General features: G+C 45.5%; 1 protein-coding gene across 8 annotated transcripts in view; it reads left to right on the top strand.

The window, feature by feature from the left end:
- PLEKHA6 (pleckstrin homology domain containing A6) overlaps positions 1-25,717 on the top strand; it is a 199,003-nt gene that overhangs the window by 76,473 nt on the left and 96,813 nt on the right. For 5 of the 8 annotated variants that reach the window (XM_088458159.1, XM_088458160.1, XM_088458161.1 and 2 more), the window contains exon 1: positions 17,068-17,178. The exons of the other annotated variants lie outside the window; for them this stretch is intronic. The gene's annotated coding sequence lies outside the window, so the exon portion shown is untranslated. Of the gene's footprint in view, positions 1-17,067; positions 17,179-25,717 lie in introns of those variants that run through there. 8 annotated transcript variants of the gene reach the window in all.

Genomic DNA, 25,717 nt, shown 5'->3' with positions numbered 1-25,717 from the left:
TAGTTCAACTTAAACATTACAGTATACAACGCATCACTTTGCTGCGATATATAGTGATGTTAAGTAGAAATTCATGTACACTTACCTTCCGGTTATGTGATGTGAAAAGGAGGCCCTCTGCGATCCTGGGATCAACCACGGTCGGTGCGGCGGGAGTAGTACAGAGTGGCGGCGGCGGCATGGGGGGGACACGGATGGGCGGCGGGTACAGTGGGGAGGCAACAGCAGCCTGAAGTGACCCGGCGGGCAGTGCGAGGGGGGAGTGGAAGACAGTGCAAGAGGGGAGCGGGGGCAGTGCAAGGGGCGAGTGGGCGGCAGGGGGCAGCAGGCAGTGGGAGGGGGACCAGAGGACAGTGAACAGTGCGAGAGGGGAGCGTGGGGGCAGCGGGCAGTAGAGATGAGAGGTTCCGCTCATCTCTAGTTAACAGGTGGTGACCCAGTATATGCATATCTTCAATCCAGGTGGCTCCACCCCTATGCTGGGATATCCTTGCTCTGCACTTGGTCGTGGTTCTTTAGTGGGCTGCTGGAATCTCCGCAAGTCCTGTGGAATCTCCTGTACCTGTGCGTGCTGTGGTCTGGAGGAGAGAGAACTTCCTCCAGGTTAGCGGCGGTGACAGCAACTGTGATGGAGGCGGCCACGTGTCCTCTCATGGAGGTGTAACAACCCTGATGCTAGTGCTCTATGGGTCCGCTGTCTCCCTCCCTTACCCATTGTCTCAAAACAAACCTCAGCTGACTACGAGTGTGCCTTACTACTTCTCCCTGCAGTGCCCCTAGGCTTACCATACTTGCCAACTCTCCCTGATTGCCAGGGAGACTCCCTGAAATAGCAGCAATCTCCCTCTCTCCCTGAAGAGTCTAGCAATCTCCCTGATTGCACCTTACCCCCATTATGTAGCTGTTATATTTACATTTACAGATGTCCATTTCCACTCTCTCAGATATCACTTAAGTGGGAGTGGCTTGATGATGCAATTTTTAACAGGGTATCGGGGTAACAGCAGGTTGGCTATGACCTGAAAGCAGAGTACACTGTCACTGCATAATGGCAAGCGGATTGTGCTGGAAGCAGTAGTCCTCCAGACAATAGTTAAGCCAGGGGATAATGTGCTTGGCCTAGATGCATGCGGTGTTAATTATGTAACACAATTGTTGTCGCTGGTAGCGGTTTGCCCACAGCTTAATCAGGGTCTGATTCAGATGTGGACACAAGGAAGCAATACCGTCCAACTAATATGCTAATACAGCAGGCTGTCCGTAGACACTGCCTCGCATCACCATAGCAACCACAGGCTGCATTGAGATCTTGATCGCAGGACCCATTCTGCACATGCTTATAATGGGTCCTGCGCAGAAGCCACACCATCGGATATGTACGTAAACCAGGTGGTTTACGTACATATCTGAATCAGCCCCTCAGTTCTTAGATTTATTGGTTCAGGTAGAACAACAAGTCGCAAATGTGAAAGGGATATCACACGTGTTACAGCAGTATGCAGATTATATATAGGCAGCATGGAGCTCAGGGTGTTGCTGGGCCTTGTAGTTCGCCAGGCAAGGTAGTGACTAATACATCGGCAGATGTAGTGGTAATGCCCTGTCTCCTGGTTGTTGCGGGAAACTTTTCGGGTAGCTCCCCTCACCCTGGAAGAGTATCCGGATCACCCAAATCCCATCCACTTCCTAGTGAAGTGGGCAGGATGGGGAAATAATTGCCGGGAATCGCAGCTCTGTATGGAGGAGACGAGGCTAAATGACGCAAAAATGTGTGATTTAGCTATGTCCTCTCCTCGCGGTCCCGCGATTTTTGCCAGTTTGCCGTGACTGGGGCGGGGCCTGATACGTGAACCCGCCCCCCGAAGTGTCCAGCTGTGTCTCCTCTCCGGCCGTCTCCCGGGGAGGAGATATTCAATGTCGGTAAGTATGTAGTATGGTTTACTTGCAGTCCAGTTATGTGGCTCTGGGTGGCGCTATACTGTGAGAGTATCCTGGGTCCATCGTCCTTATGGAACGCCAAAAAGTAAAGATGCGCAGAGATGCCGCACATGTGCAGTAGCGCATGTCAGAGGTCGGGCCTGTCTGACTGAGCCCCAGCGGCTTAGTCCTACCTGTCAGATGCTGGAGGGAGGCAGCAGAGGAGTGCACTCTTTCCATCAGCAATATGTGTTTGCAGGGGGGCAAGGAAGCACTTTACTCTCTCAGGTGTCCAGTGAGCCATTGCAGTAAAATATATATCAGTGCAAAAATATTGTTGTAATTAATATAATATTTTATTTCAATTATTCACATGCACGTCTTAGTCTAGAGCAGAGACAGAAACTTTCAAATATATCATGGGTTTGGTGCAGTAGGGAGACATTCTTTAAAAGAAGAGGAGTACTAAAACACGAGGACATGCACTGACAGAGGAGGTAGATTCAAAGGAAATTTGAGGAAGAATGACTTCACAGAAAGTGTAGTAGATAAGTGGAATAGCCTCCAATCAGAGGAGGTAGAGCAATTTAAACATGCTTGGGATAAGCATAAGAATATCCTTACAAAGAAGAACTGAGGATCACATAGGATTGAGGCTACCAAAAGGTAAAAAGGGCAGACTAGATGGGCCAAGTGGTTCTTATCTGCCATCAAATTCTATGTTTCTATGTTAAGTAATGAGTGGAATGTAGCCCTCCACAAATCTATACATAGTAATGATAATGCATACACACCCATTCCACTATTGCTGACTAGGATTTTCAAGCTTTGGTGTAAAATGCCATGTATCTGTAGAACTATTAACTATACTCTACAACAACTTTCTGAACTGAATGGCTTGAAATTTTATATTGTTTTATTGTTTTTTTTAAATCTATTTTTAGCCAAGGTAATTTTGCGCTCCCAGACTAGCGCTAAAGCATTTGGGGGTCTCTTTACTAAGCAGTGTTAGGAGAAGTGAAAAGTGAAGAGTGAAAAGTGATAAGGTGCCAGCCAATCAGCTCCTAACTGCCATCTCACAGGCTGTGTTTGAAAAATGACAGTTGGGAGCTGATTGGCTGACACCTTATCACTTTTCACTCTTCACTTTTCACTTCCCCTAACACTGCTTAGTAAATAGACCCCTTGAACTTGGTTTGAATTGTTTCGTATTTGCAACTACCACCAGGAGTCCAAGGGGTCTATTTTCTAAGCAGTGTTAGGAGACAGAGTGAAAATTTATAAGTCTGTGATAAGGTGCCAGCCAATCAGCTCCCAAGTGAAGTTGGGACTTTGAACTTTGTCTACAGGACACTGTGCAAACCTGAATCACTAATACATTGACACTTGCATTGAGTTACATCTACCTGTATTTTATTGCCCCAGAGCGCACCACCATAATTTAATTTATCTCACAGGCTGTTTGAAAAATGACAGTTGGGAGCTGATTGGCTGGCACCTTATCACACTTATCATTCTGTCTCCTAACACTGCTTAGTAATTGGACCCCTTAAATTGTTTAAAAAATGTGTATATTGGGCCTGATTCAGCATGGAACGCAAGTATGCTAATGAATGCAATCGCAATGCCGCCGAAGCACAAATTGCAGACGCTCAGCACTACATAATGACGCCCCCTTACCTTTACTCACATCAGCAATACCATGCTAGACAGTGTGAACATCGGTAACATCGAGAACCATCAAACCCATTAGCATAATAGTGGTTGACCTGACCCATACTTACCGACTTTTCTTGAAGCCTTTACGGGAGCAGCCGGAGAGGAGCTCCTGCTCTTAGCGTCAAGGGGCGTTTACAGGGAAATCCCGCAATTTGCAGGTCAGTGAGGAGGGGACGGGGCTAAATTATGCAATTCGCTGCATTTAGCTCCGCCCCCTCCCTACGGACCCACAAATTCTTGGAAAATCTCTCCATCCTGCCCACTTCACTAGGAAGTGGGCGGGATGCGAGAGTTCTGCCTACTCTTTTGGGGGTGAGGGGGGTTAGCCAAAAAATCATGCGTTTCCCGCAATTCCCGGGAGAGTAGGCAAGTATGACCTGACCTCACTCAGGATTTGGGCTGCTTCCTGGCTGTGTCTTCCATCGCAGGGGCTTAATTATGCACACCCCAATAACGGCGTTCAAACGAACTGGCACGCCTGCGTTCGGGCGATTAGCCCCCCGCCACCACCCACAAACAGCACTTCCTGTCAATCAATGCTGGATGGGTCTGCATGTAGACTCCGATTGCTTCCCCAATTGCAGTGGCTAGTTCACACACAGAATGCAAACATCGTCCGGGTGCGTGCAATTCGCAGCTGCTTTCCTTGCTGAATCAGGCCCATAGTTTGTTACAAAGCAAGCACAAATGTAAATATAATAATGACAGTAAAGGTGCATACACATGTAACTATTTTGTAACCAACGATTTTTTGCCAGATTACCGGTCAGATTTTCCCTTGAAAAAGTGAACAATTTTTGAAGTGTAATGAACGATGAACAACGATGAACGAAAAATGTTCCTTCACTTAATGAAAATAGTTATGTTGGACAGTCTGAAATGGACAATGAACGATAACTACAAACTACAAATGGGAGCGCGCATGAAAGATTATCGTTCATCGTTATAACTCAGAAACTGGATGATTTTTTAGACGATTGAACAATAACGACGTCGTTAACAACAAATCGTTCAAAAAATTGTTACATGTGTATGCACCTTTATGCTTATTGTTAGTTTACCCCTCTTTATAATAACATTTGCTTTCTCTGCCTGGTGCCATCTCAGTATGTATGATATGTACAGTAACATTCTGGCATTCAAGTGGTTAGTTAGTTTGATAGATGCCTCAACACAGCCCCTTAAATTGAATTGTTGACCCCTGAGATCATAAAGCTTCAGGCGATAGAGAGGGAGGGGGATACCTGCACATGCTGGTCCTCCGCTAGAAAAAACCTGTCCAGCTACTCCATTATCAGTCATGTGAGTATGGCAGACCTAGAGGACGCTGCCGTTATCCAATACTGTAAGCAACCTTTCCCATGCTACTGTGATTGCTGTGTAATAATATTGATCATTAGAATGTAAAGGCAAAGTCAATATTAACTTAAAAAGCCTATAGAACAGTGTTTCCCAAACTGGGTGCCGTGGCACTCTAGGGTTCCTCAGGACACTTGCAGGGGTGCCACTGGTGGAGATCCAGGACCAACTAAAATTATTTTTAGTCACCAGTGCTAATGGCTGCCGATCGACCATCATTCTGTATACATGTAATTACGTTGACAGGGTTAAATGGTCGACACAGTCAAAACACCACACAGCAGCCCAGCAGCACACAGACATACATCCCCCCCACCTTTGCTGCCAACACCACTGAAGCTCCCAGTTGCAACCCCCTCCCCCTGCATTCACTGCCAACACTCCAGGAATACCCTTCCTCTCTGCATTCACTGCCAACACCCCAACAGCATCCAGAAACGCACCCCACCTCCTGCATTCGCTACCAACTTCCCAGAAGTACCCGGGGAGTCGGATTAAGACCTCATGGGGTCCTAGGCAAAATACCGGTTTGGGGCCCCCACCCAGATCAACTCATACAAATGACTACCTTTTCCAGACAAACTGGAGCTGAAATAAATCTTACAAAGAACCACTGCAGAAACAAAAAATAATTGACAACGTAAACTAATCCATAAATGGATAAAACATATAGGGATCTACTTAAAGATAGGTCATATTTTAAATCAGCAGTGCCTGCAATTCCGTCTGTACATAATAGCATACTAATCCCATTTCTGCCCAGTACACTCACCAAGTTGGAGGTGGAGATTGGATTGAGATACATACAATTCTGATATGCACTGCCCCCTTCCCATTTTTGTAATCGCCATACAATCCTGAGAGCATTTTTGTGACCGCCATACAATCCTGAGAGCATTTTTGTGACCGCCATAATCTACAGAGACCATCACTCTGTCTAATAAAAAACCCTTCATGTTAATTAACCCCCCAAAATCATTGACCCCTTCATCTTAACTCATAATAAAACCCACACACAACTTAAGCTGGGCATACACGGCCAGATAAAATGCCTGTCAGACTGACAGACATTTAATCTGACAGCCTGCAGATATCACAGGCATACACTGTGAGATATCTCACAGTATATTGGCCCTAATATCTGCGCTCCTCCCCCAGGGGAGGAGACATTTCCCCATACCTTCCCTGTGAAGGAACAGGGAAAAAGTTCGTCTGTCGGCCGCAGCCGAGCATACACTGCCCAATGCGGCCGACATTTAACTTGCAAAATATTGCATTGGACGGGAATGCGGAACAAATCGTCATGAACCGACCGATCGATATTTTACCCCCAGTCGCCCGCACACACAGTACAATTATCAGGGCATCCCGCTGATGTTGGGCGGATCGCCCCGCTAATTGTATAGTGTATTCCCACCATTACTTAGAAACTTTCACCAGTGATAACAATTACCCAACCACTTCTTCCCATCCCATTCTCCCAGCCCCACTTACCTGTTGCTGTTCTGTTCTTACTGTGAATCTCTCATGAGGCTGCGCTGCTACTGATCTCCACGAGTCAGAGGAACATTATATGGATGTGCATCCATCAAAATAAATGTATGACAGTTAGTACGTGTCTGTTTTGTAAGCTGGCCCCCTCCACTGGGTCTAAAGTTCAGGCCTGGCTTTTTCTGTCATTATTAGTATTCTGCTTGCTTCGTTAAAATTCAGACATAGCAATATCCAATAGGTCAAGATTCTATTCAGTACAAAGCTTTCTCTTCTTTTTAGAAGACTTTTCTAGAGTGAAAGTCATCTATGAAAAATATTCAATAATATTAGAAATGTCTTCAGCCATTGGATTCATTGACTGTTTAAAAATGTGTCTTTAAAAAAGCTTACAGACCAGATGTTTGCCAGGCAGAGAAAAATACAGTTAGAAATAACACTCAAATTCTAAATATTTTTACTTCTGCTAATGTCTTGAAATGTTTAGATAAATGCATTTCATTTGGTGTAAAACGCTTGCCCTATATAGTTTAGTGGTCATTTAAAGATCACCTCCATACTAGGGGTGTGCACCGGACACTTTTCGTGTTTTGTGTTTTGGTTTTGGATCTGGATCTTTCTTCGTGTTTTGGATCTGGATTGGTTTTGCCAAAACCACCCTTCCGTGTTTTGGGTTCTGGGTTTTGTGTTTTGGATCTGGATTTTTTCTTAAAAAATAAAAAAAACCCGCTAAAATCACATAAATGGGCCTTTTTTTGTTCCTACGCTATTAATAACCCCAATAACATTAATTTCCACTCATTTCCACTCTATTCTGAACACCTCACACCTCACAATATTGTTTTTAGGCCAAAAGGTTGTACCGAGGAAGCTGGATGACTATGCTAAGCGACACAAGGGGGCGGCACAAACACGTGGCCCATCTAGGAGTGGCACTGCAGTGGCAGACAGGAAGCCAATCAGCGTTATGGTGCCCATTTGCATGTAGCACGAACCCGGGAGATCCGTGCTACATGCATCTGTGTGATTGGCACAGAGCAATGACAGGTCCGTGAGACCCGTCTGTGCTGCTGTGGTAAAAAAAAAAAAAAAAAACCTGTGTAAAAAAAGAAAAAAATGGCGTGCACCCCCCCAAAAAAGAGCAACCAGCCCCGGGCATTAGTAACCCAGTGCTGGGTGTGCTTAAATACAGGGGACAAACGACGTAGGGGTCCCCTGTACTTAAGCACAACCAGCACCGGGCTAGTCAGAACCAGCGCTGGTTGCCAAAATACGGGGGACAAACGACGTAGGGGTCCCCTGTATTCTGCGCAACCAGCTCTGGGCTCTGATCCGGTCCTGGTTCTGGAAATACAGGGGAAAAAAATGAGTAGGGTTCCCCTGTATGTTCCAGAACCAGCACTGGACTTTTTCTAGCGGGGGGCTGATGCCACAGCCAGGGGAGCCCTTTCACCGGGCCCCCCAGCCGCAGCATCAACCCTGACCGCTAGTCAGCCCAGGCCGGGGATCCCTGGAGAGCTGGGGACCCCCCCAATAAAGGGGTCACCCTCTCCAGGGCACCCCAGGCCCAGGCTGATAGCCCGGGGCTATCCCCGCCACCCCTGGTGGCGGTGGGTGGCGGGTTGATTGTGTGGTGTGGTGTAAATAAAGAATATCAAACATTGTCTTTACAAGTAGAACTGCAAGTCCCAGCTAGCCTGCCCCGCATGCTGGTACTTGGAGAACCACAAGTACCAGCATGCAGGGCATTAAGGGCCCACTAGTACCTGTAGTTCACCTGTAAAAAAAATGTTTAAAAAAACACAGGACACACACACCGTGACAGTATAAGTTTATTAAACATACATACACACACACACATGTACACATACTCACCTATGTAACCTGTAGCATCGGTCCACTTGTCCGGTAAAGTATCCCTAGGGGACCTGTGAAAAAAAACATACTCACCATCTCCTATGCGAGGTTCTGTCCTCTTCGTTCCAAAGTAGGCATCCCCGGACTTGGCAAAAAAAAAAAACGAAAACGCGATCCACGAACTTAGTACCGTTCTATAGAACGGTACTTCCCGAATGAGAGCTTAGCGGCGGGGTATCACCATGGAAACCCCGCTGCTAAGCGTTCATTGGCTGAGAGAGGTCATCTCCCGTCTCTCAGCCAATGAACGGCTCCCTCCATTGTAGTCAATGGTGGGAACCGCAGGGTAAACTTTAATAACCTTGCGGCTCCCAGCATTGACTACAATGGAGGGAGCCGTTCATTGGCTGAGAGAGACGGGAGATGGCCTCTCTCAGCCAATGAACGCTTAGCAGCGGGGTTTCCATGGTGATACCCCGCCGCTAAGCTCTCATTCGGGAAGTACCGTTCTATAGAACGGTACTAAGTTCGTGGATCGCGTTTTCGTTTTTTTTTTTTGCCAAGTCCGGGGATGCCTACTTTGGAACGAAGAGGACAGAACCTCGCATAGGAGATGGTGAGTATGTTTTTTTTCACAGGTCCCCTAGGGATACTTTACCGGACAAGTGGACCGATGCTACAGGTTACATAGGTGAGTATGTGTACATGTGTGTGTGTGTATGTATGTTTAATAAACTTATACTGTCACGGTGTGTGTGTCCTGTGTTTTTTTTAAACATTTTTTTACAGGTGAACTACAGGTACTAGTGGGCCCTTAATGCCCTGCATGCTGGTACTTGTGGTTCTCCAAGTACCAGCATGCGGGGCAGGCTTGCTGGGACTTGCAGTTCTACTTGTAAAGACAATGTTTGATATTCTTTATTTACACCACACCACACAATCAACCCGCCACCCACCGCCACCAGGGGTGGCGGGGATAGCCCCGGGCTATCAGCCTGGGCCTGGGGTGCCCTGGAGAGGGTGACCCCTTTATTGGGGGGGTCCCCAGCTCTCCAGGGATCCCCGGCCTGGGCTGACTAGCGGTCAGGGCTGATGCTGCGGCTGGGGGGCCCGGTGAAAGGGCTCCCCTGGCTGTGGCATCAGCCCCCCGCTAGAAAAAGTCCAGTGCTGGTTCTGGAACATACAGGGGAACCCTACTCATTTTTTTCCCCCTGTATTTCCAGAACCAGGACCGGATCAGAGCCCAGAGCTGGTTGCGCAGAATACGGGGGACCCCTACGTCGTTTGTCCCCCGTATTTTGGCAACCAGCTCTGGTTCTGACTAGCCCGGTGCTGGTTGTGTTTAAGTACAGGGGACCCCTATGTCGTTTGTCCCCTGTATTTAAGCACACCCAGCACTGGGTCACTAATGCCCGGGGCTGGTTGCTCTTTTTTTGGGGGGGAGGACGCCATTTTTTTCTCTTTTTACACAGGTTTTTTTTTTTTTATTTACCACAGCAGCACAGACGGGTCTCACGGACCCGTTAGTGCTCTGTGTCAATGACACAGATGCAAGTAGCACGGATCTCCTGGTCCGTGCGTGCATCTGTGTCATTGAAATACACAGCAGCACAGACGGGTCTCACTGACCCATCTGTGCTCTGTGTCACTGTCAATCACACAGATGCATGTAGCACGGATCTCACGAGTCCGTGCTACATGCAAATGAGCACCATAATGCTGATTGGCTGAGAGCCGTGACAGACGGCTCTGTCAGCCAATCAGCACTTTGCCCATTAAAGGCAAAGGCATTTTTTTTTAAATGGCCGCTCGAGGCAAAACCTCGAGATCCGACAGCAGATCTCGAGGTTTTGCCTCGGGAGAGGGATCCGGGGCAGACAGGGAGATCCGAGCTTGGGCTCGGATCGCCCCGGATCCCCGAAGTTCGGGTGGGTTCGGTTCTCAGGGAACCGAACCCGCTCATCCCTACTCCATACCTGTAAGCATGGTTTGAACTAGTGATGAGCGGGTTCGGTTCCCTGAGAACCGAACCCACCCGAACTTCGGGGATCCGGGGCGATCCGAGCCCAAGCTCGGATCTCCCTGTCTGCCCCGGATCCCTCTCCCGAGGCAAAACCTCGAGATCTGCTGTCGGATCTCGAGGTTTTGCCTCGAGCGGCCATTTTAAAAAAAATGCCTTTGCCTTTAATGGGCAAAGTGCTGATTGGCTGACAGAGCCGTCTGTCACGGCTCTCAGCCAATCAGCATTATGGTGCTCATTTGCATGTAGCACGGACTCGTGAGATCCGTGCTACATGCATCTGTGTGATTGACAGTGACACAGAGCACAGATGGGTCAGTGAGACCCGTCTGTGCTGCTGTGTATTTCAATGACACAGATGCACGCACGGACCAGGAGATCCGTGCTACTTGCATCTGTGTCATTGACACAGAGCACTAACGGGTCCGTGAGACCCGTCTGTGCTGCTGTGGTAAAAAAAAAAAAAAAAAACCTGTGTAAAAAGAGAAAAAAATGGCGTGCCCCCCCCCAAAAAAAGAGCAACCAGCCCCGGGCATTAGTGACCCAGTGCTGGGTGTGCTTAAATACAGGGGACAAACGACATAGGGGTCCCCTGTACTTAAACACAACCGGCACTGGGCTAGTCAGAACCAGAGCTGGTTGCCAAAATACGGGGGACAAACGACGTAGGGGTCCCCCGTATTCTGCGCAACCAGCTCTGGGCTCTGATCCAGTCCTGGTTCTGGAAATACAGGGGAAAAAAATGAGTAGGGTTCCCCTGTATGTTCCAGAACCAGCACTGGACTTTTTCTAGCGGGGGGCTGATGCCACAGCCAGGGGAGCCCTTTCACCGGGCCCCCCAGCCGCAGCATCAGCCCTGACCGCTAGTCAGCCCAGGCCGGGGATCCCTGGAGAGCTGGGGACCCCCCCAATAAAGGGGTCACCCTCTCCAGGGCTCCCCAGGCCCATGCTGATAGCCCGGGGCTATCCCCGCCACCCCTGGTGGCGGTGGGTGGCGGGTTGATTGTGTGGTGTGGTGTAAATAAAGAATATCAAACATTGTCTTTACAAGTAGAACTGCAAGTCCCAGCAAGCCTGCCCCGCATGCTGGTACTTGGAGAACCACAAGTACCAGCATGCAGGGCATTAAGGGCCCACTAGTACCTGTAGTTCACCTGTAAAAAAATGTTTAAAAAAAACACAGGACACACACACCGTGACAGTATAAGTTTATTAAACATACATACACACACACACACACACATGTACACATACTCACCTATGTAACCCTGTAGCATCGGTCCACTTGTCCGGTAAAGTATCCATAGGGGACCTGTGAAAAAAAACATACTCACCATCTCCTATGCGAGGTTCTGTCCTCTTCGTTCCAAAGTAGGGATCCCCGGACTTGGCAAAAAAAAAAAAAACGAAAACGCGATCCACGAACTTAGTACCGTTCTATAGAACGGTACTTCCCGAATGAGAGCTTAGCGGCGGGGTATCACCATGGAAACCCCGCTGCTAAGCGTTCATTGGCTGAGAGAGGCCATCTCCCGTCTCTCTCAGCCAATGAACGGCTCCCTCCATTGTAGTCAATGCTGGGAGCCGCAAGGTTATTAAAGTTTACCCTGCGGTTCCCACCATTGACTACAATGGAGGGAGCCGTTCATTGGCTGAGAGACGGGAGATGACCTCTCTCAGCCAATGAACGCTTAGCAGCGGGGTTTCCATGGTGATACCCCGCCGCTAAGCTCTCATTCGGGAAGTACCGTTCTATAGAACGGTACTAAGTTCGTGGATCGCGTTTTCGTTTTTTTTTTTTGCCAAGTCCGGGGATGCCTACTTTGGAACGAAGAGGACAGAACCTCGCATAGGAGATGGTGAGTATGTTTTTTTTCACAGGTCCCCTAGGGATACTTTACCGGACAAGTGGACCGATGCTACAGGTTACATAGGTGAGTATGTGTACATGTGTGTGTGTGTATGTATGTTTAATAAACTTATACTGTCACGGTGTGTGTGTCCTGTGTTTTTTTAAACATTTTTTTTACAGGTGAACTACAGGTACTAGTGGGCCCTTAATGCCCTGCATGCTGGTACTTGTGGTTCTCCAAGTACCAGCATGCGGGGCAGGCTAGCTGGGACTTGCAGTTCTACTTGTAAAGACAATGTTTGATATTCTTTATTTACACCACACCACACAATCAACCCGCCACCCACCACCACCAGGGGTGGCGGGGATAGCCCCGGGCTATCAGCCTGGGCCTGGGGTGCCCTGGAGAGGGTGACCCCTTTATTGGGGGGGTCCCCAGCTCTCCAGGGATCCCCGGCCTGGGCTGACTAGCGGTCAGGGTTGATGCTGCGGCTGGGGGGCCCGGTGAAAGGGCTCCCCTGGCTGTGGCATCAGCCCCCCGCTAGAAAAAGTCCAGTGCTGGTTCTGGAACATACAGGGGAACCCTACTCATTTTTTGTCCCCTATATTTCCAGAACCAGGACCGGATCAGAGCCCAGAGCTGGTTGCGCAGAATACAGGGGACCCCTACGTCGTTTGTCCCCCGTATTTTGGCAACCAGCGCTGGTTCTGACTAGCCCGGTGCTGGTTGTGCTTAAGTACAGGGGACCCCTACGTCGTTTGTCCCCTGTATTTAAGCACACCCAGCACTGGGTTACTAATGCCCGGGGCTGGTTGCTCTTTTTTGGGGGGGTGCACGCCATTTTTTTCTTTTTTTACACAGGTTTTTTTTTTTTTTTTTACCACAGCAGCACAGACGGGTCTCACGGACCTGTCATTGCTCTGTGCCAATCACACAGATGCATGTAGCACGGATCTCCCGGGTTCGTGCTACATGCAAATGGGCACCATAACGCTGATTGGCTTCCTGTCTGCCACTGCAGTGCCACTCCTAGATGGGCCACGTGTTTGTGCCGCCCCCTTGTGTCGCTTAGCATAGTCATCCAGCTTCCTCGGTACAACCTTTTGGCCTAAAAACAATATTGTGAGGTGTGAGGTGTTCAGAATAGAGTGGAAATGAGTGGAAATTAATGTTATTGGGGTTATTAATAGCGTAGGAACAAAAAAAGGCCCATTTATGTGATTTTAGCGGTTTTTTTTATTTTTTAAGAAAAAATCCAGATCCAAAACACAAAACCCAGAACCCAAAACACGGAAGGGTGGTTTTGGCAAAACCAATCCAGATCCAAAACACGAAGAAAGATCCAGATCCAAAACCAAAACACAAAACACGAAAAGTGTCCGGTGCACACCCCTAGTTTGAACCAATATTCTTGAGGATGGAACTGATCACAACACAGGCTATTAGTGACTAATGGGTCTATTTACTAAGCTGTGTTAGGCGATAAAGTGAATGGTGATAAGGTACCAGCCAATCAGCTCCTAACTGCCATGTCACAGGCTGTGTTTGAAAAATGGCAGTTAGGAGCTTATTGGCTGGTACCTTTATCACCGTTCACTTTATCTCCTAACACAGCTTAGTAAATAGACCCCTAAGGGGTTTATGTACAGTATCAAGCAGTGAATAGCATGGGGAAGTGGACCAGTGGAGAAGTTGCCCATAGCAACCAATCACTTTTGAAGTTGCATTTATGAAGTACACTCTATAAAATAATAGGTAGAAGCTAATTGGTTGCTATGGAAAACTTTTTCACTGGTCCACCTCTCAACGCTTTTCACTACTTGATACATAAACCCCTCAGATCCAAGAGACAAAGGCTCCCAGTGAATTGATAGGCTGCATCCTCATCAACTTTGGTTCAGTCCACAAACTTGCTGCCTGCACACAAATTCAGTTATAATGCACAAGTGATGTACAACGCAAAGCGCTTCTGTTTTGGACATATAGCAATTATGTGTGTTTGAAGCTTTGTCTTACATTGATCTACGTGCACCTAGAAATGCGCTTGTCTGTAACAATGCGATTGGAAGGCGCTAGAAGTGTACAATTAAAAGTATAGGATGAGACCAAGGGGCCTATTCATCATCACCTAAATGGCCCATTAATATGAGGAAATGCTAGTTTCCGCGGGTGTGGTATAATAGATAGACAGTAATTAGTTAAACAATGTCTAGATAGACACCAGATGTTAGACAGTCAATAGTTAGACAGGGAAAAAAGTTAGACACAAACAAAAGTCAGACACATTAAAGTTCGACAGGTACAAAAGATCGACAGGGTCAAAAGTTCGGCATGAAAAAGATCGACACAAAAATGGTCGACAATTTTTTTTTTTTTTTTTTTTTAGCCCTAATCTTCACCCTAACCCTCCCCTTGGTGCCTAACCCTAACCCTCCCTCCTGGTGCCTAACCGTAACCATGGGGGTAAGTGCCTAACCCTCCCTAATCCTAAAAAAAAAATAGAAAAAATGTTTCGACCATTTTTGTGTCAATCTTTTTCATGTCGAACTTTTGACCCTGTCGATCTTTTGTACCTGTCGAGCTTTTTACATGTCTAACTTTAATGTGTCTGACTTTTGTCTGTCGAACTTTTATCCTTGTCTAACTATTAACTGTCTAACATCTGGTGTCTATCTAGACATTGTCTAACTAATTACTGTCTGTCTATAGTCTGGAACCCAGTTTCCGCATATTTTATGTAACAGGCCAGTCATTATTAGAGATCTCTCTGCCACCTCCTCACTGCTTCCCCAGTGGTTTTGCGCATTTGTGACCAGAGCCGTAACTAGACTTTTTGGTGCCCTGTGCGAGAAAGAGCATTGGCCTCCCCCTCATTTTTGAAAGGGCCATAATGCACCCAAAAAAAGGGCCATGGCTTCATGGGGAAGGGCCAGGGAAGAGATAGGAGAGGCCAGGAGATGCTGGGGATGAAATAAGAGGAAGCTACAAGCAAGAATGATAATAAACAGATATTTGACAGGCCCAAACAGCGCCCCCTGACCTGTGGTGCCCTGTGCGTTGGCACCGGCCGCACTACCATAGCTACGGCCCTGAGTATCCTATCCCTACCCCTCTCCCCCACCTAATCCTCCCTTAGTGGTGCCTAACCCTAACCTCTTGACTAGCCTAACCCTAATCTCCCCCTGGGGGTGCCTAACCCTAACCCCCCCTACCACACCCTAAACCTAACCCTCCTGGGGGTGTGCCTAACCATAACCTCCCCTCGGGGGTGCCTACTCCTAACCCTCTCCCTAGGGGTGCCTAATCCTAACCTCTGCCTCAAAACCTAACCCCGCTACGCTCCCTAAACCTAAGCCTCCCCCATCGCCGCGGACTTACCTCGTTCTCCTGGCAGAACACAGTAAAGTTTAGATAAAAAACAAAAAAAACAATAAAGTTTAATTTTTTTTTTTTTAAAATCTTCAGCAAGCCGGGCAGGAGGTCGAGGTCCGCGGCTGCAGCCTGTTGGTGTCCAGGTGGCCAGGTAGGTGAGGGAGCAGAGGACACACACACACACACGCACACAGAGTTACCGCAGCTGTAATCAGTGCTGCGCATGCGCCACTTTTGTGAACGTAACTGCGCATGCGCAACACTGATTACAGATGCAGTGAGTTATATTAGATTATGAAAAGTATATATTTCCTGAAAAGCTATCATCGCAAAGATACTTATGGAGAGGAGGAATGATGAATTCCTCCAGTAATTATGTAGAACTCCATGCGAGTTCTAAACCTAATTACCTCCATGGATATTTTAGTGTTGATGAATAGGTCCCAGTGTCACAAAAAAAAAAAACATTGAAAAAGCAGGGAAAAACATCGGGGGAGAAATCTAGCGATGGTGACGAAACATTAGATCCTAAACATTGCAGGGTTAAACATCGAAACCATCTGACCGATGTTTCCAATGAAACATCAAATGATTCCCATCTCTAGTTTAGAGATACTAGGGAAAACTTCGGCATTGCATAGGAAAACAATTTAAAACACTCCCATGGACATAAAGTTACTGTGGATGCCAGGGTAGAAATTATTTTGAAACTTACAAAGATAAATGTGTATAAAATGGGCTATGGCAGAGCTGCCCAAACCAGGAAGGCTACTCTGTGGAGTGTTGTAATGACATAAGAGATTAATCTCCTGCCGGGTTATTTGGCAGCAGAGGTACCAGCATCGTGCACATTATACTGCATTCCACCTCTACCTCTCTCCAGTTGTGTGAATGGATCATGTCACAGTACAGCTTATTTCCTGCCTGGGGCTGGAGGGTGAAAAAGTTAGAACAATATTTGGTGAATATCCTGTAACTGCCACAGTGAGATAGAGGAGTTGTAAAATATATTGGTGTACAGAGGGGGTAAATGTAGGGGTGGGTGGGGACAGTATAGGGGAGGATGATGATGGGGACCAAGGTGAGTCTGAGGTGAGATATTGGTTGTAGCATAGAAATAATCAGTCTGGGATGAAGCAGCAGTGACTGCACACAGTGCATAGGCAGCATTACTGTATGTGTTAGATGGAAAAGGAGAGTATTGGGAGAAAGGTGTGCAGTCCGGGGAAGGGGCTGTACATGACGGGTACTAGTACTAGGGCGGCTGTGTGCGTGGATGGAGTAAGGACTGGGTTATGTGACAAGGTAGTCTTTCGGTGATGTTACATGTGTTATAATAAAGACAGGGCAGGGGTGGAGTACTGTACACTGATCTCCCCGGTGTACTGTTGTACACAGTGTGCGTGTGTGACTGGGTGTTGGGAGAGGAGGAGGACTCAGGGCGGAGCAGGCAGATTTGCAGCTTGGGCGGATCTCAGGACTCAGGATCAGTGAGGACTGTAGTTGGACCGGAGGTCTGAGGTGTCACTTGTCACCGTAAGAGTGGCCGCTGATATCCCGGGGACATGTGAAATGCGTGCAACAGCTGGGGTAAGGGGCTGAGCAGGGTATACTGATGCCTGGTTGTATATATGTAATGTATGTGAAGGTGCTATGTATGATGGTGGCAGGGCTCACGAGAGTAACAGGTTTGGCATGTAGGTCTGGGTCTGGATGTCCTATTGGTGGCCACCTGTGTGCTATTTATCACTGTACCTGAGAGTTGTCAGACTGTGCTGCTGGTAGTAGTATGACCACCGGTATCAGGCAATACTTATTATATTCCATTATTTTTGTTACTCATTTATGTTTATTCTTAACTTTGCAAGTTGTAGGGATGAGACTTGTGGCAGCTGATCATGTCCGGTTACCTGTACGGACTATTCCTGTGTGTACACATACTGTAGCTGTACAGGCAGCCAGGTGTAATCACACTGTCACGCTGGAGCCCTGATGAAATGCACTGGTTACTTTTTTTTTTGACCAATCGCATTAAAATCAGCTCATCTTCTTCCCAGTAATATTCACCAGGGAGACAAGCGGGCATATTTGTGGCCATCATATTTTGGACTTTGTATATTAGTCTTACTTATTATTATAATTTCACAATACATTCAATTGCATGTCTGCATGCCTTTTACTCAAGCGTGCATATGATTTAGATTCAGGTATTTACCAATTAGAATTAGAGATTCACCATTTGGTGACACATGTGATGATTTGCCATAATCACCCTGTTTATATCTGCTAATTCTGGTTAATTAGATGCCCTAATTATTGAAATTATGGATTAGTTAGTGTAAGTTTTATTGTGGGTGGTTACACAGCTAGTGTCTGTGTTCTCAGCTTCCCAGATATTAGTACATTGGTTCCACTACTCTCCTCACAGCCTCCTTGCTAAATTCAGCAGGTACAGAGATTAGAACACCTACACCTACATTCTAATGTACATCAAACAGGTGTATTGTATAGCTCTAGCGCTTGGTGGGTTAATAGGACAGTAAACAGAGCGTGTTTGTTTTCCTTTGTAAACATTGTTCCAAGGTCCCTGGTCCTCTCAGTAGAGAATAGAGTCTCTGATACAGTCCTGTACAGCTGTCCCTGTATTGTGCAAGCACTGTGTATGTTAGCGTGTATTTACTTATTTATTTATTACCAGTTATTTATATAGCGCACACATATTCCGCAGCGCTTTACAGAGAATATTTGGCCATTCACATCAGTGCCTGCCCCAGTGGAGCTTACAATCTATATTCCCTATCACATGCTTCAGTACATTATCGGGTAAACAAGTGTTTACTACATATTTTGTTGATATTGTCTGGTACTGTAGCATTTTTATGTGCTTAGTCGGTAAATACTTGATTTTGACTTGGCTTTACCGTTGTATTATTATTAATATAGATTATTTTTTATGATCTATCTATCTGTACCTATCTGTCTATCTATCTATATATAAGTATAGGTATTGTAGCATTTTTATGTGCTTAGGTCGTAAATAGCTGATTTTGGCTTGGCTTTACCTTTGTATTAGTAATAGAGATTCATTTTTATGATCTATCTGTTTATATCTGTCTGTCTGTCTGCCTTTCTATCTATATAGAGGTATTGTAGCATTTTATGTGCTTAGATTGTAAATAGCTGATTTTGGCTTGGCTTTACCTTTGTATTATTAATTATCTATCTATGCATCTATCTATCTATCTATCTATCTATCTATCTATCTATCTATCTATCTATCTATCTATCTATCTATCTTAGTATGTTTTTCCAAGGACCTGCAGCCTCCGGCATCATTTTGGTATGTCAGGAATGAGATTGTGTTATGGGAAGTAACATGAGACATAGACACCTTTACACACAAAGCTGTGGATCTGACACAGACAAACACAGACATATACCTGTGCACTCACATACCTGCATTTCTGTTATTACTGCACAGGATTGGAGAACCGTGGATGCAAATGAAACATATAGGGCCAAATGTAGTAGGGTGAGAGTTTAGAAAATGTGAGAGTTTAGCAGTAAAACTCTCACACAGGGGCGTATGTATCAAAGCTTGATGTGAGATATAATTGTGAAATATATATCACCAACCAATCAGCTCCAAACTATCATTTCTTAAACACAGCCTGCAAAATGTAAGTGAAGGGGCCTAACCACTAGGCGACATGAAAGACTGAGCATCTAGCGTTCAGCCCTTCAGGTCGCCGAGGTGCGGTGCCCGAACTGAACGGCGTTCACTGAACGTCATTCTGTGAAGGAGCCCGGTCTCCTATCTCTGAAAATGCCGAACCTGAAGACGCGTTGACGGGCATTTTCAAGTAGACAGTCGGGGACGGCAAGGACCCAGTGTGCACGCGCACTGCTGGTTCTTGCCGGCTATCCATTACAGGATTTTGTGAACAATGCGATAGGCTCCTTTAGAAGCTGATTGGTTGGTGATATATATCTCACAATGTTATCTCACATCAAGCTTTGATACATATGCCCCTTTATTACATTGGCTGAGTTTAAAAATGTGACAGTTTCCTCTCACATTTTCTAAACTCTCACCCTATTACATTTGGCCCATGATGTTAACAATATAGACCATAGAACGAAACAAGATCAGAGGGCCTCGCTCATTAGAGCATTACTGTACATATCTGTCATATAGTCACACCTTTATGCTTGCTATAAATCCATAAGCAAAAATGAACACTGATGTGTATTATTTTGCAGTTTCAGGACATGTTCTTTATTTCTTTGGGAATACACAAGTTGTAGGAACTGCATTTATTTGAGATCTGTACCTGTGTAAGGCTTGTATGTTAATAAACATATGTCTAAATATGACAATGGACAATCATTTTAGCAATGCACCTACTGTATATATTTGAAAAACAGAAATCCCATTTAATTTAGTGTGACCATAGCTGGCCCATGTCAGGAACACTGAATTAAACGGTAATATTAGGTATAAAAAAAAGTTAATTATATTTGTATTAGTTAGTATAAATGATTTTTGCTTCTTTTTATTTAATTCACTTATTAACTCTTTATGGCTGGAGGTATTTGTCTTTATATCAAAGGCTATTTGAGTGGCCTATCAAAGAAAATGCTATGTTATTTTTGGGGGAGAGATGTGGTCTCTGAATTTTCAGCTTGCTTAGGCTTGTGTTCAGTAATCATTGCACCAGGAACCGTTCCTATAGTCCAGAGGTTCCCAAACTCTGCCACAGTCCAAGTTTTATGGATATCCATGCTTGAGCACAGGTGATTTAATTAGTACCTCAGGCAATTTGATTTAACTATCTGGGCTCAAGCAGGGATATCCATAAAACCTTAACCATAATGGCGGAGTTTGGAACCTCTGCTACAGTCATTCACAACAGGAGTCCAGATATATCTCCCACCTAGAGGTCTGATTATTAACGCCTTTTCAAAGGTATGAGATAACCAAAATGTGAGGGTTAGAATTGCTATAAACAATCAGAATAGGCCAAGAGAACTTCAGCAATAGAGACTGATTGATTTGTTGTATATTTAACTTCCTGAATATGTTCACATTTAGACACATCTGTTTAACCAGCCCAGTCCATAAAATGGCAGTTCATGTAATCTGTCATGTATGGCCAGATTGCACAGATCTGGTCGAAAGTATTTTGAAGGTCCCTTGCAGTGCAGTTGGTCAAACAGATTATCTTTGTGTCATCTTCATTCGAACACTACTTTTAAACAGAAAAGCAAATTTCCGGGTCCAGCATTTGTCCCTGTAATTTGCCGGTCATCACAGGTAATTTTTCTGTGTGAAAGGGTCAACCCGGGTTGAAATTCGGGTTGACCCCTTCACACAGAAGAAATACTGGGTTGATTCGCAAATGACTTGCTTTTCTGTGTGAAGGGGGGTTACAGGCTGAGACCGGAAAAAAAATCTGTGCATCAAATGCTGGGTAAAAGCCGAAGTTTCCTTTTTTTCTGTGCAAAAGTGATATTACTTGCTACTGCACATTGAAATAATTATGTAAGTTTTGCACCATATATGTGGGATATAGCCTAGTCACTGACCGTCTGAGAGGTTGTTACTGATGGAGAGGTAAGCCTGAAGGGTTGCAGACCACTGACATGAAAATAATGAAATACCTGTAAGCAAACTAGAACTGTGAACAGTTTGGCCAAACAGGTTGAGAAACAAATTGTACTTATCACTAAACGTCAATGAAGTGAGGATAGCCTTGACTTTGCACACATGACCAGATATTTATTCTGTGGATTTTAATTAGACAGAAAAATGGTTTTCACACCATATAGCACAATGTTGTGCCAATTTGGGCTCAAACTTGTAAACTGACCAGGTCTGACTTTGTGTGGACAGCTTCATTTTGGAAGACTTATAAGCGATAGTGTTTTTGTTGATGGCACTTTCAGGAGATCAGTTTGCTGCATGTCTTTTTAGTTGTGTTTTTAGTCAGTGTTGTCAGGTTCTAGATATTATTCAAATTGGTTTATGTATAGTCACGTCAGTCAGGTAGTGGACATATAAAGAGGAAGAACCAGTGCGATATGGAGTACAATCATTTGACTATGGTTGGATTTGGAATGGATCTCTTATTGAGCAGGTTTATGTTCTGCTCTGTGGTCTGTATTCAATTAAATCTTTATATCAAACTATTAAGAAAGCTTTTCTAAGTGGCTGCATGGTCCACGCACCAACGTGTGTATATAAGGGAGATTTTTGATATGAAACTGAACTGGGTATCCTTATAAAACATTGCCATTAAAGCCTGTCAAAGGTATTTGATTATTTTGGGAAACTGTATATTGATATGTATGTAAAATACGTAGGCATTTAGAGATAAGTGAGTGGCTGGTGAAGGGGTGGAGATGTCATTTTGGGGATTTGTAATTATTATTGTTGTAGAAAACATCAGATTTTTTGGTGGTGGAGTGATGTGCAATGGGGAGAGGGAGAAAGATGGTAACATAATAAGAAATAGTATGAGGTGTGTGTGATTTAAATGTGTTGTTTTAAGTTAATGCCAAGATTAAGGGTAATGTATTGACCTTTTCAAGACTTGAGGGCTTTCAAGTGTATAAGGTTGTCCGTCACTGGTGTAATAGGAAACATATGCATTACAATGTATCCTACCACAACTTTGCATTATATACATATTAATAATTAATAATGTGTCTTGCCTCTCAACTAGTGTTTTGAAAGGGGGTATCCATGATTATATAGTGTAAAGAATATAGGTGACATTAAATGGGATATGATGATGATCAGTTGTTAGTGCAGACATGACAATTTCTCAAAGTGTTCTAATGTGCAGAAAAGCATCAGGTAAAGTGTAGCAAACACTTCACAATGTTCTTGGGTTAGCAAACTAAATTACGTGTAAAATCCTTACAACAAAAGTAACCTTTAATGTCCTCCGATAAATCCTTTTACAACAGTTGTATGAATCAGGAACAGTAATAGGACAGTAAGGACAGACATTGAGTGTAAGGGGTATATTTACTAAGGATCGTGTCTGTCCGAGTTTGAAACACACTGTGCATCGCTGGGACATGAGTGAGTTTTTCCCAATCAAACAAGAATCGTGTTTGACTGAATTGTGCTTTCCGATGGTGTATGGAATCATGTTTGTGTGACTTCAGTCATATTTGGACAGAAATGGTGTTGTATAAGAGATAGACAGTAATTAGTTAGACAATGGGCTGTATTCAATTAGAAGCGAAAAGTCAGTTGCGCCGATACTTTTTCGCCGATGACATCATTTCCGCCGATTTCATTTATCCCCGTATTCAATTAGTCCGACTTTTCGCCGGTGCGAAAAGTCAGTGCATCAGACCCGGCGAAAAAGCATCACCTATGAATGGGTGGCGAGAAAAAGTGCAGAATTGGGGTTTTGGGGTGTAGATTTTCCAAAACCACCCTGCACCCCTTGGACAGTTCTGTAAAGGTATTCTGTGCCAATTTTTTTTTTTTTAAATTACCTTAGGACACCCCAAAAAAGTATATTCGTTTTGGGGGCGAGGAAAATCAAAGTTGGGGGACAAACTGTAAAACTAGCGATATAGACTCAGGGGGGCGGTCCCCAAGTATGGCCAGGTGTTTTTTTGATTGCAAGTAGTTTCGGCAGGTGGATTTTTCACATTTTTTAAAACTTCATATTACCAACTTTAAAATATGCTAGCACCCATTTTCATGTACCCCAAATTTGATGGGACTACTTATTTTACCCCAAAAAAACACCTAAATGCTATTCTACACCACCTTCTTAAAAACACAAAACAGCACCTATTGAGACCGTTTAAAGACCCCACATAATTTTAGCAGGGCTATTCGGGGGAGCCATAGTGATCCCCCATGTCAGAGCATCTCTTGGGGGGTTTCAGGCTGATTTATCCAAAACTAACAGAACTTTTCGCCGATTTCAGCTTCGCCGGGTCCCGTTTTCGCCAATTTGGAATTGCATACAGGAATAAGCGGGGATAAACACGATACTTTTTCGCACCCGAAACCAGCGATGATGGCGGAAAGTCCGGCAATGGACTTTTTGCTCCAAATTGAATACGGGCCAATGTCTAGAGAGACACCATATGTTAGACAGTGAACAGTGACACAGGGACAAACGTTTGACAGGGTCAAAAGTCAGACACACTAAAGTTCGACAGGTAAAATGGTCGTCAGGTACAGGACAGGGTCAAAAGGTCGACATGAAAATGGTCGACATGAAAATGGTTGACACAAAAATGGTAGACAATTTTTTTGTTAGCCCTAATATTCACCCTAACCCTGCCCTTGGTGCCTAACCCTAACCGTGGATGTAAGTACCTAACCCTAAAAAAATAAATAAAAAAATGTGTCGAGACCATTTTTGTGCTGAACTTTTGACCCTGTCGATCTTTAGTGTGTCTGACTTTTGACCCTGTCGAACTTCTGTCCCTGTCTAACTATTCACTGTCTAACATCTGGTGTCTATCTAGACATTGTCTCTATCTATAGTCAGGAACCAATCTTGTTAAACCCAAATACATATGGCTACATATGTGTGATTAGAATGTGCTTCCACTAAAATTGTTAACAATGGAACAAGAAGTGTTTAAACATATTGCGGCATGACATGTTACATGAACATTAAAATCAACTATGTATCTCTTATAGGTACAGTTTTTTTTTATTTCACCTCCATTTATATTTATTATTGTTTACTTATATAGCGCTATTGTATTAAGGAGAAGTTTTTAAATATTTACTCATTATCTTTTCAGCTTGCAGTCTAAACTCTCAGGGCCATATCCTCAAGTTATTGCCTGCAAAAAATTATGCAGACCTCGCAACCAATTTTGCATTGTATAGGCACTCCCGATACCCGCGGTATCCAATTTTCAAAAATTGGTTTCAGGGTTTTTTTGCAGAAAAAATCTTGTGTGAGGGGATTTTTTCCCCCCACTTAGTTTGCAGCCTGCGCACTGCTGCTGAGGCTGTGTGCGGGCAGCGGGAGCAGGGTAAGGGGTAGTGTGTAGTGTGTACGGGCAGCGGCAGCTTCTTTAGGGGTAGTGTAGTGGTTTGTGTGCGGGCAGCGGGAGCATAGTTAGGGGTAGTGTAGTGTAGTGTGTGCAGGCAACGGGAGCAGGGTTGAGTGGTCGTGTAGTTTAGTGTGTGGGAGCAGGGTTAGGGGTAGTGTAGTGTGTGCGGACAGCGGAAGCAGGGTTAGGGGTAGTGTGTGTGCGGGCAGCAGGAGCAGGGATAGGGGTAGTGTATTGTAGTGTGTGCAGGCAGCGGAAGCAGGGTTAGGGGTACTGTGTGTGCGGGCAGCGGGAGCAGGATTAGGTGTAATGTAGTGGTTTGTGTACGGGCAGCGGGAGCAGGGTTAAGGGTCATGTAGTGTGTGCGGGCAGTGAGAGCAGTGTTAGGGGAAGTGTAGTGTAGTGTGTACATGCAGCGGGAGCAGGGTTAGGGGTAGTGTAGTGGTTTGTGTGCGGGCAGTGAGAGCAGGGTTAGGGGTAGTGTAGTGTGTGTGGGCAGCGGAAGCAGGGTTAGGGGTAGTGTAGTGGTTTGTGTGCGGGAGCAGGGATAGGGGTAGTGTATTGTAGTGTGTGCGGACAGCGGGAGCAGGGTTAGGGGTAGTGTACTGTGTGTGGGCAGCGGGAGCAGGGTTAGGGGTAGTGTAGTGGTTTGTGTGTGGGCAGTGGGAGCATGGTTAGTGGTAGTGTAGTGTAGTATGTGTGGGCAGCGGAAGCAGAGTTAGGGTAGTATAGTGGTTTGTGTGCGGGCAGCAGGAGCAGGGATAGGGGTAGTGTATTGTAGTGTGTGCGGACAGGGGCGCAGGGTTAGGGGTAGTGTAGTGGTTTGTGTGCGGAAGCAGGGATAGGGGTAGTGTATTGTAGTGTGTGCGGACAGCGGGAGCAGGGTTAGGGGTAGTGTAGTGGTTTGTGTGCGGGAGCAGGGATAGGGGTAGTGTATTGTAGTGTGTGCAGACAGGGGAGCAGGGTTAGGGGTAGTGTAGTGGTTTGTGTGCGGAAGCAGGGATAGGGGTAGTGTATTGCAGTGTGTGCGGACAGCGGGAGCAGGGTTAGGGGTAGTGTAGTGTGTGCGGAAGCG

The sequence above is a fragment of the Taudactylus pleione genome, unplaced genomic scaffold (assembly GCF_031769625.1).
Source record: "Taudactylus pleione unplaced genomic scaffold, aTauple2 ptg000814l, whole genome shotgun sequence".
Lineage (NCBI taxonomy): Eukaryota > Metazoa > Chordata > Amphibia > Anura > Myobatrachidae > Taudactylus > Taudactylus pleione.
Note: the sequence above shows the minus strand (reverse complement) of the source record. Positions and strands in the feature narration are given on the sequence as shown.